Source organism: Protopterus annectens, chromosome 3.part0, assembly GCF_019279795.1.
Source record: "Protopterus annectens isolate FY-2018-M chromosome 3.part0, PAN1.0, whole genome shotgun sequence".
Classification (NCBI taxonomy): domain Eukaryota; kingdom Metazoa; phylum Chordata; order Ceratodontiformes; family Protopteridae; genus Protopterus; species Protopterus annectens.
Genome location: NC_056731.1, coordinates 1,447,112,823 through 1,447,125,431, shown reverse-complemented (window position 1 = coordinate 1,447,125,431; position 12,609 = coordinate 1,447,112,823).

Here is a 12,609-nt window from a genome sequence, read left to right as displayed (position 1 = left end):
CACACACACACACACACACACACACACACACATATATATATATATATATATATATATATATTGTTGATGACTCCTATCACCATTAATTAATCAAATATGCAACTGACTAATACATCAGGAAGAAACGTTATCCATTACAAGTCAACAGCTAAAAACCTCAATGCATTAACAACTTTAAATTTATGAATAAAATTAAAATAGATTTTATTCTTAACTTTAAAGTTGTTAATGCAATGAGGTTTTTAGCTGTTGACTCATAGTGTATGACATTTCTCCCTGATGTATTAGTCATTCGCATATTTGATTGATTAGTTAATGATGAGAGGAGTCATCAACAGTATATATACATATATATATATATATATATATATATATATATATATATATATATATATACACATTGTGTTCAGTTGTGTTAAGTCTGATGAAATGTCATTACAGGAAGTGAAAATGCTTACTTCATTTTCTAATAAATTACAGTTAGTAGTTCTGTTGCCATGTTTGTCACCTCTCTGTTTATGTGTATATTATGCCTCACTTAACTATCTTCTCTTTACTATACTAAACCTCACTTTATTATATTCTTGTTCTCATATGTCTCTTTTAATACTACTTTTATCTCTTTCCTTCCTCCCGTGTTTGAAGTAAAAAAAGTTTCTATTTATATCTTCAACAGTGTATTTGCCTTCATATACCATGTGTGTTTTCGTACTGTATCTACTTACATTTGTGAGTATGTCAGTCTTATACATTTTTTATGATTTTTGCTTCATTCACTTTTATTTCAGAGTTTTATTTTCTGTTACTATAACTATGTCTATGTACTGGAGCTTGTCTCCTCAGGTCTCCACTGAAAATAGACTATTTTGGGTCAACTGGACCAACTTGGTTAACAAATGTCAAATACATAAATAAATAAATAAATAAATAAATAAATAAATAAACAAACAAATAAATAAATAAAAATTAAAATGATGCCTGCACTGCTCTCCAGTGTGTGGGATGCCAGTAGCACTGAATACTGCCTGAGCCAAACTATTCCACACCTCATACTTGTACTGAGAGCCCCTCACAGTTCCCCTGCAAAAGCCTTTGGCTGTGATATTTACTAGGAGTCCAATAAATATTCTGGACTCCTGGACACCCCACATCTCTTTCCTAAACTGGGCACCTTCCTCACTAATGCCAGACATGTCTACCAGCCGAACTAGAGCAATGGAAACTGATGCTTTCCCATCAATTCCAGTTATCGCTTTTACTGGTAGTGCACAAACCCAAGCAACAATGCTAACCATGTTTGCACAATGTTAAGAATAGATCAGCAGTGCCAAGCAGGGAGGAATTAAGTAATTGAAACTGGAAGGTTAATCTGACACATGACATTAGTTTGAGGAGTGTCTAAGTTTGCAGACATGAATTGAGGGTATACATGTAATGACCTGACACAATTGTTTTTGCCTTTATACACTGGTAAAATTGATTTTTACACCATCGGATTCAAACCTAGGCATAAGTGACAAAACATTTTCTTCCTCAGCATTGATTTTCCACCTTTGCCTCAAGAGATGTACTGCTCAGACATTGTCAGGAATTATACATAAAACTGGTATCAGTTTGAGGTGTTACACATATATGTGTGTTACCTGACAAGGTTATTTGTATACAGGTCCAGTTGTGTATGTGTCTTATGTAATTGTGAAGGACATGCAAGTCCAGATATTAGAATTATACTAACAGAAATATAGTAGACAGCATACCCTCAGTCATACATCTGAAAATACAATAATGGTTTCTTATCCCTCATGCATATAATTAATATCAGCTCCACAAGCTAAAGTGTTATAAGTGAGAATTAATATAATGGGAAGTGGAACAACAGTAAAAGTGTATGGAATATTCTGCATTAGAACCCAGGACCATGTGTATGACAGTCCTACACTTACACGTTTCCACAAGAAAGTTGAAATAATACTTGTCTGATTTTCAGTTCATTGCTAAAAACTGCACTGTCACAACAGTAAAAAATGGTTGTACACCCTGTAATAGAACCCTGGTCCATTTGTACTCCAGCCCTACACTTACACCTAGTGCCACAGGGCTAGTTACATGACTTTTCTTAATTTCCTAACCATTTTTAACTTCTATGTGTTAACTGGCACGCAATGCTGCTTATCGTGTTTTGCGTGGTGCCCAACACAATTAATTTAATGTATCTGGTTTTAATTATTGGCTGTCTGAGTCCTGTCTGTAGATGTTTGATGGCTGCAGCTGTTGGGGAACCTTGCTAACTGTCGCACAATGCTGCTAAGTGAAGTTGCATGATGGAAAACAAAAATTGCAACAATGTATTGTTTTTGACCTTTCCCTTTTACAGATGCTCTGTATGCAGGTGTTCTGCAGGTGTTTTGTCTGTTTTCTGGATGGGCCACTAGTCTGAGATTGAGCACTGCTGAGCTTGCTCAAACAAGACAAGCACAGCCAAACCTGGCATTCCTTTTTCTCCATTTCCCTTGTTTATGCTAAGTGACACACCACACATACATGCCCAGCCCAAAAAAAGTGAAAAGTAGTTGAAATGAGGAAAAGCAGTTTATGATATAAACACTACAAAAGTTAGTAGGCATGAAATATTTGTACATAGGTCTGGATTTGAACTTTCACGCCAATGAACTTTCTGAACACAGTAAGGGTGCCTTATCCCTCTTTTCCACACAAACAGCTTAGCAGCAAGGAACTGAAATCATTTTGTATACAACCAACTGCAACATCATCTACTGTACTATGAAACCATATAACAGTTATTTGTACCTGCATTAATCTTGGATGTAGTGCACTGAGTGATCACACAACCAGTTATGAGTATTGCTTGCAAATATCCAGCTCTGTCTTAACTCTCTGCTTTTGTGATCATTCTTCTTTTATCTGACCAGTACTTTGAGACATGTAGTCTGTTAGCAATTCTATATCATTGCCCTTAAAATGTGTGAGGATATTAAATAGCAATAATATAATATGCAGTTGCCAATAAATGAAGGAGAGGTTGGATGTTAATGAACAGAACCCGTGCATTGTGTGCTGCTTACTTACATTTCCAGCTATGACAAAATTACATCTAACACTTTTTAAGTCTAACCTGACATACCCACTGGATGTAGGGCAGTCTGCATTGCTGTTGTGTTGTCCTTCTTCCTATCAATAATCAATCACAGCTGCAATCCATTAAAAACAAACACTGAGGGAGTGCCTGCACTATATTTACATCTCTTACTTGGATCCAGGTATTTGGGATTCAGCAATTTTAATCAGTTCACACCTTATTTGCATCTTCACCATGCTAACAGCCTTGAATCTACATCATTATAAAAAGGTAACCATGTAGCTAGGCAAATAGATAATGAGGAGATTTGTTTATGTGAGAAGGCTGAATATATGCTATTTCATCAGGATATATCTGCACAGAGGATTATTGAACTTCAGAAGATAAGCTTGCATTTTGTCAGGTACATAATGGGTATGCTGGAATGTCCTTCAGAAAAATCTGAAGCAAATGCTGTTACAGTTTTATCTGTATGCATTACTTAGAAGTGTACTGATGCCATGGGCATGTCTGTCAAGACATTTTACAGGTAACATAATTGCCAATGCCTTAAAATGGAATGCTCTGTGATAAATATGTACAAATGTTTCAGGGACAGTTACTCTGATAGCACTTTTAGCAGTTCAAAGATGGTTTGTTAGCAAACATGTCAATTGCCTGTTCTTTTTTGTGGGGGGGGGGAGGCTGAGTTACTGTTCTGGAATAAAGAAGGATATGTTGTTATTGTTACACTCCTTGTTTTGCATCCTGCCTTTTGTTAGTATTTCACATCTCTAGACTGTTTTATGCTTCTCCAGTGTGCAATACTGAGTGGCTACTTTTTCTGTTTTATTTGGGAACAGTTATTTTGTAGCTATGTCATACCTATGTGTTTTATCCTTCTGTTGTGCTTTAGGACACATAGGAGAAAGCCACCCAGGCATCTCAATCCTCAAAGTCCCCCCTTCACCGATGTTGAGAATCAGGATATAGTGGATGTCTTTAGGCAACACGATGCCTACCTGCTTGAAAGGGGTTGGGGAGATATGGCACGCAGAATGCAAATTTGGTGCCAGATTGTGGATGATGTAAATGCTGCGAGTTGCCACAGCAGGCCATATGGTCAGGTGCACTACAGGGCCACTGACTTGATCACATCTGCATAGAGGAAAGCAGCAGCAGTGGCCTATGGCCAGATGGTTATTGGGGGAGGGCTTGCTATGGGGACACCACTAACACTGAATGTAGAGTTTCAATCACATGATACAATTAAAAGTTAAAGTGCCAAGTACATAAAAACATATAAAAATATAGAAATATATATAAATATGAGAAAACTGTTAGTAAAACACACTAATATGATAATTTATAATACAATTAATCATACACAACAACTCAAAGGGAAATTGATGGATGAAATATGTAAAAAGTAGTGTAATATATCAAAGTTGCAAGGAAGAAACTAAAAAGTAAAAAATAATAAATAATAATAAAGCAAAAGCTACCACATCATATCTTGTAGGAGAGCAGCTTTAACAAACTGCTAAAGTTCAAGCTGTCATTTGGTCCAGGGAAAGTAAGTGCATCTAACCTCACTTGCCACTACAATTCCCTGAACTCAATGTAGTCTTCCCAAGGACCCCATAGGGTCTTGTACCACTTTTTCTAATACTAAAAATTTAAATTTGTGCCCAGGAAATGTATCAATATGTTTAAAAAGAATACTCATGTTATCATAAATTCTAATGTCCCTCAGGTGTTCATATATTATTTCTTGGAGCCATCTTTTGTTTTTACCAATATAAAAACCATTACAATTTGTGCACAAAGCCGCATAGACCAACCTCAAGGTATAACAAGAATATTTATCCTTGGGTTTAATAGTGGTATAGTTGACTTTAATTTTATCTGAACATAGAATAAAATTGCATTGGACACAAAACCCACACTTTGTGGTACCTAGGCCACTAGTTGAAGGAGCAACATAGGTCTCCTTTTCCAAGCGGTTTTTGATAGTTGACCCTCTTCTAAAAATAGCACGTGGCTAGGGGCGGCTCATGCTATCGGACTGCAGGACTGCAGGCCTCCCAGGAAAAAGTTGACATTTATTTGCAAATTGCCATAAAATATATTTTCCATTTATTTTCATACAAAGAACAAACACATTCGATACGATATGTCCGCAGACTCCCAGAACTCGAACTGCGCATGCTTGTTTTTTAACAAGGAACGTACCTCCTATCTATCTCGTACTATCTGACTGCTGTAAAAGGCAGTCCAGATTTAAAAAAAAAGCATCAGTGTGATGCGCAGAAGTCTATGCGGTTTAACCGCATGATCCACATCGTAAATTAGAAGGAGGGTCGGACTGTCAAGTCGGCAGGCACGTATGTGACATGAATGGCTGGATTGCTACTGATTGGTTTTCATTCTCTTTTCAAAAAAGAGAGCGAGAAACAATCAGTAGCAATAGCTTATTTAGAGGTTGCGACTTGGGACTCGGGAGTTTGGGACTGTTGGATTCGGTGGCGGATATTATTTTATACCGGCGTTTTTGGCTTGATGGCTTGTACTTAACTGCAGTCAGACAGAGAGCACAGAGCAGAGAGAAAAAGAAGAAGAGGATGACTAATAATGCATAAACTGAGGTAGGTGCTGGAATTGGCTGGTTTTTTTTTTGTTTTTTTTTTTTGCTGCAACAAGTAACATCTGAATGACACTTAGCAGATGTCTGGTACTTTCAGTCTATCAGAGTAGCTAATGACACTAAGCCCTATCACTTGTAGAGTAGAAATTTCTAAATTAATGTTTTTGTTACATTCAATAATAACGGTTAATTTAATTCAAACTAATTTCCTTGTATCACGTAATAATGCCCAGCAGCTGACAGTATGGGCTTTATAGGGAAATAGCTGACTATTTAGGGGTATTGTGAGGTCTGACTTGCTTTTCAAACAAAATATATACTTTCTTGGTAAGGTGGATAGACAGGAATATTTTGCATGTTGGAATAAAGTTAGTGTTTAGTTTTCCAAAGATTTGGTGGGCAAGAATTATACTGATTTCAGAAAAGCAATTGTGACTCATGGATGTTGGGCAACCAGACGTTTAGGATTTTATTTCATGTTTATTGAAATGACAGAAAATATCACTTACATTTAAGATTTTATCATAAAGAGCCCACTGATCTCTTACCCCCGAGCACACTTCTTCCAAAGATACTTTGGGGACTCATGAAATTCACTAACTTTCTAGAAAAACTAGATTGTATTCTAGATTGCTGAGGTTAAGGGAGCCTTGACATATATAGCTTTTTGACAAAGATGTACAATCATGTAAGTCCACAATAGCAAACATATGTTGCTTTAACCAAGCAAGCTTAGGGGTTTTAAACCGCATGATATAAGTTTAGATCCATTTGAGTCACTGCCTATCTTATACAAAACAAGATTTTCTCCAAACTGGCATAGCTCTGACTGCTAATACATTCTGAGTGTGAACATACTATTCTGAAGTGGCTCTGACCACACACATAATACGGCATCTCATTGTTGAATAGTTTAAATGGGATGCATGCAGAATGGAGCTGCTGTGCATGATCTCAGTGGATAGCTATAAATATTTAAATTTAATTTAGCAAGGTATACAATATGAATTTCATTCTACATTTTTTATATGTCCTGTTACCTTGATGTAGATACATGACAAAGAATATTGGTTCATGACAATGATTGTGTGCAGTGTTTTACAATATAAAGTCATATTTGGTTTGCATTATGGACTTTCATATTCAAACATATCAAATACGGCCAGAAGGGGATAGGAACATACTTATGGAATGCATACTTTCTGGAATGACTCTTGAGCTATGCCATTTGGAGAGATATAGATTTGTTTCATTGTTAGTGTTAAACTTCAGCATCTTGTATTGGTAATGTATTAATTTGACAGTGCTATGTTATTTGCCAAACTCATTTATTAATGGTTTAAAACAGGGGCAGCCCGTGCTATTGGACTGCCTCCCCAGCTGTAAAAGAAAGAAAGAAAAAAGAAACTAATGAAAAAAAAAAAAAACATCCACAGGAAGGACTTCATGGGATCAGTGACATCTCACAAGAGCTTAGCAAGTGGATATGGAGCTATACAGCAAGGCTGTGTGTGTGTGTGTGTGTGTGTGTGTGTGTGTGTGTGTGTGTGTGTGTGTGTGTGTGTGTGTGTGTGAAATGCCCTATTTGCTATATACTGGTGGGCAGAGAATGCCTCAGGCTTGAACACTGTACCTTAGTTGCAGCTGGCAAGGGCCTGAATTCCCTACCCACCACCATTTGTAAAAAAATTGCAGATTTTTGCCTCATATTTGTTCTGTTCTGTTGCTCATAAAATCTGTGTGTTTGTATTTTTGTTACCTTACACAGTCAGTAAGGTAGCATTGTTGCCTGACAGCTGCAGGTTCTCTAGTTTGATTCTTGGCTGGGGTGCCTTCTGTGTAGACTCTGCATATTCTCCCATCTTAGAAAGACATATGTCGGGAGTGTTTCTCCCTGGGCCTCTGCTGAAAATTGGCTTTTATTCCAAGCCAGACTTTCCTGGTTAACAAATGTTAAATAAATAAAAATAACATGCATTTGAATTTCAGACTTCATATTCTTCATAATGTACATGGTAACACAAAACCTTAGCAATTTTCTAAGTTTATAATATGGGTATTTGAAATTTGTCCCTGTTTTTGGGACTGTATTCCTTCATTATTTTCTTCGTCCAGGTTTTATGTGCTAAGGTTGAGAGCTATGGTGAGAACTATATTCACTGAATAGGTTTGGGGGCTGTATTCCCCCATTACTGGCTTTGTCTACATGTTTTTTGCTAAGAGGTTGAGAGCTATGGTGAGAACTGAATTAACTGAATATGTTTGGGGGCTGTATTCCCCCATTATTGGCTTTGTTCAGGTGGTTTGTGCTAACAGATTGACAGCTATGGTGAGAACTGAATTCACTAAATGGTAGCCATTTAAGTTTCATTCTTCATCACTTTCACAAAACAGATGATTGGCATAGTGGTATGTTCCTCTGACTGTTTTGCATAGGGTCCTGGGTTCAATACTTGGCAGTGAAATGTATGGTGGTAACACAGCATTTTATTCTAGCAACTTTCCAAAATTATATAAGCAATGTTTAAAATGTGTCCCTGGTTTTTGGGCTTTTGTCCCTCCCCCAATAAATGTTGGCTTTTTCCATATTTCTTGTGCTGCAAAGTTCAGAGATACAGAGTGTCAAGTAGATTTTACAAGAAGCTAAGAGCTGCAGGGGAACAAATGTTTAGTGCTGCTTATGCCGAGTCTGCTTGCATTGTTAATAGCACAACAGGTAGTGTGCTTGCTTTTGATGCAGAAGGCTGTGGGTGCTACTCCCACAATAGATAGATGCATTGCTGATACTGTATGGTGTTGTAAAGGGGATGGATGCTGCAGTCCTTTTTGGCAAAGATACCTAATAACTATGAACCTGTAATCAGTTTGCCATCCATTCCCTATTGCAATATTACTAGCTTATCATTTTTTAATGCAACATATGCAATTTATTCCTCAAGGGCAACAGACACTTTATTTGTAGATGAAACAATGAAATATAAAGTTGTTTGCTGGCAGCAACCTCTTCATTAGTTACAGATTTCTTTAATGTGGAATTATTTCGATGACGTTTACTTCTTCAGAGAGTGTGCATATTTATGATTTGGTGGACTGTAGAAGTTTGAGTAGACTTTTATGATGGAAATTCTCTGAATCGGGCAGTTTTGTCATTATTGGTGCATGCATTTTGTTTCATTGTTTACTGGAAAAATGTTCTGAATTGGGCAGTTTTGTCATTGGTGCATGCATTTTGTTTAATTGTTTATTGGAAAAAATGTTGAAAACAATACATTTAAAACACCCTTTAACAAATGTACTGTATTGTACAAGGAATATAATTTAATACAGTCAGGAAGGTGTATCAAAGAGCATGTGTATGTTTCGTGTGCAAGGGGCCTATGATTTGAAAACAGCTCAAAGTTAATCTTTATCTGCCACTGGCAAAATGTATTTTCTTTGAATGTTGGTTTCAATGAATGTGAGTTTCAAAGGCAGAGAAGTTTTAATGCTAAGTCTGTTTTCATTGTGAGACTGCATTGCTTTGTTTAGCAGATGTTTATTTATTTTTATTTTATTTTATTTTACATTTGTTGACCGGGCTAGTCTGGCTGAATACATGTCCATTTCAGCAGAGGCCTGAGGAGAAAAGCTCCACTATATACTAGAAGGTAACATAAAAATAGTACAATGGGATGCAAAATTATAAGCATGATAAGAAAATTAGTCCAATGTAGCATAGTAATGGTACTAAAGCAAATTGACAATAGCTATAATTAGCAAAACTTAAACAAAACTATAATTAGCAAACTTAACAAAGCTATAGCTATAACATAGAGAGATGATTTATGTTTACAAATTCTTTGCTGTAGTACGAATAGTACAGTCATAAAAGAAAGAAAGTAGTAAATTACAAAAGAGTCTATAGGTATTTACAGTATTCACAATTGTTATAATCGTTTTGTGCCAGGGCAATAGATTAAGAGGCAGATTTGCATAGCTGGGAACAACCTATAAATTTGGGGGGGGGGATAACAGGTTGCAGAGGTAAAGTAGTATCCAAGTGGATAGTAGATAGTTGCAGAAGAGGGGTAGTATTAGTGATAGGGACAAGCATAGAGGTAAATGGAGATAAATGAGAAGAGGCTTGGATGCTCAGGTCAGTCAGGGTTTGAGCAGGGGCATAGCCAGTGAGGCTTAAAATAGTTCCTCAGTTGTTTCTTGAAAAGGTGAGAAGAGCCTAGAGAGGTCAGTTCTATGGGAAGTTTATTCCAGTATGAGCCAATGGCATTTGTAAACAAGGAGTCACCAGCTTTGTTGTGTGTTTTGAGAGTGGCAACTTGTAGTTTGTTGGCTGAACGAAGGGAAGTAAGATTCCTGTAAGGGACAACAAGGTTATTTAGTATGGGTGTATTAGAAGGGTAGTGGAGGATTTTATAGGTGATAACTAATTGATGTAGGAGAATAAGATTTTGGAGTTCGAGCCAGTCAAGCTTTTTGAGGTTAACACAATGATGGGTGTGAAATGGGGAAACTGTGGCAAACCTGGCAATGCTATGATAGGCCATGGCAAGTTTCTGAAGGTTAGATTTTGAAAGGTTTATAAAGGATGGGGAGGCATACAATAGTGTGGAGATGAGATGAGTTTGGGCTACCGACACCCTTGTAGATGCGGTTAGAAAGGGCTTAAGTCTATAAAGAGCACCAATCTCTTTATTAACAGCTTTGATGGTTAGGTCAATGTGGTAATCAAAGTTTAGTTGATTATCTATTGTGACACCTAGTAGTTTAGTGGAACAGTCAGGTGTAATGATAGTGCCATTGTCAGACATAATTGAAAAGGAGAGAGGGGGGTATTTAAGGGTAGGAGAGAAAAGTAATAGTTTGTTTTTTTTGGGATTAAGGAGGAGACAGATATCTTGGAACCATTTTTCTGCTGCTGTAAAGACTTGTTGGGTAGAAGAATGAAGTTCAGCTGGGGAAGCAGCAGAACAGATGAGAGTTGAATCGTCTGCGTATTGAATACATGTGGAAGTGGGAAGAGAGGTAGACAGGTTATTTATAAATATGGAGAAGAGAAGGGGTCCTAAGATGGATCCTTGAGGGACACCAATAGTAACTGGGAGCCAGAGAGGAAAGATGGCTGTCCCAGAGGACTGCTTGTTGTCTATCTTTCAAGTAGGAGTCAAACCAGTGCAATGCCAAAGGTTCAAGAGAGAGACATTTCAAAGTGTCTAGCAGAAGGTGATGGTTCACCATATCAAAGGCTTTAGAGAGGTCAAGAAATAAAGCAGAGGAAAAGAGATTGTTATTGCAATTTTTGTTGATAGTGTCTGAAAAGGAGAGAAGAGCAGTGGAGGTGCTATGGAAAGGTCTAAAACCATGTTGGGAGTCAGAAAGTAGGTTATTATGTAAAAGATGATGTAGAAGTTGTTGGTGTATACAACGTTCCATAAGTTTAGATAGAGGTGATAATAAGGCTATAGGGTAGAAGTTGGAAAGTTCATTAGCGTTTCCTCCTTTATGCAGAGGAATGATATGGGAGACTTTCCAGAGGGAAGGAATAGTAGATTCAGTTATTGTTCTATTAATTAAGATGGAGACTGGGTATGCTACTTCAGCTGCTGCAAGCTGCAGATATTCAGCTGGTAGTAGGTCGGCTGAAGGAGTGCATGGTTTAAGTTTTGAGAGTAATTTGTGTATATAGGTTGTGGAGACTGTACTAAATGTTAGAGTGGGGGTGTTATTTTGAGGAGAGGTCATTTTGAGGGAAGTGTGGGGAATCATGGTATTTGCTAGAGAGGTGACTGTTTCAGAGAAGAAGGTGTTGAATGTACAGGCTATTAAGTTCTAACTATCACATCAATTCTCAGATGTCTTAGTTTTTATGCTGTAAAATGCAAAATAAAACTTTCACATGAAGTCCAAATCATCATAGAAGTAAAGCAGTACGCACATTAGTGTTTATGGTAAATGGGGTGAAATAGCCAAGTAATGGTTCATTGGAATGGCTACAGGGGGGAGGCTTCATTCGACCATGATTTTGTGAGCATCACAGTCAGCAGAGATATTTCAAATTGTGACATACTTGCTGCACCCCACTCCCCCATGTAGTGACTCTAGATGTGTCCAAGCAAGGCAAGGAGCAGTTATGCCATGTAAATGTGCAGAGTATCCCCCCATCCAAGGTAGACACACGTACTACAGTGGCTTTTCATCTGTCCTTGATTTTGCAGAATGTTCTGGTTTCTGTCATATTTTTATACTGTTGATTTATGCTTATTATTATTATTCAGAAAGTGCCTGTTTCTCTGTGTTTAAGTAGCAATGCTTTAATGACCATTAGAGATTGTAAGGTGCAAGTAAGATTTAATAAGCATACTGTTAAACAATTGCAAACATTGAAAGCCTTTCTGTTGTTGCCATGCAGAGAATACTTAGATAAATAGATAACGTATAAGCCTTGGGCAGACCTCTCAACCAATCAGGTACATATTTGAACAGAATCAGGGAAAAGTCAAGAAAAAGTCAGGGACCATCGGGGACACCTTTAAAATATTAGTGCCATTAAGTTGAAACATTGAGAGAATCAGAGCATATGCATCGATACACCTTTTCTGAAGTAAAAGAAGTGTCAAACTCTTAATTATTTTCATTATTCATTAAGTGTAATTCACCACCATTCTGCACAAAGTCAGTAGTTTTAGGAGGGACTCAGAGGGACAGAGCTAAAATTTGGGTCAAAATCAGGGGCATCCCTGAAAATTAGGGAAAGTTGAGAGGTATGGCCTTGGGTATTGAAATGCATATGACAGTATTTAGGTTCATAGGTTCATAGGTTTATACGAGGCTATCTGCCCTAGGGCATTTATAAGCCTAGCCAGAGTGGGTTTGGCTTTCGCCACCCATT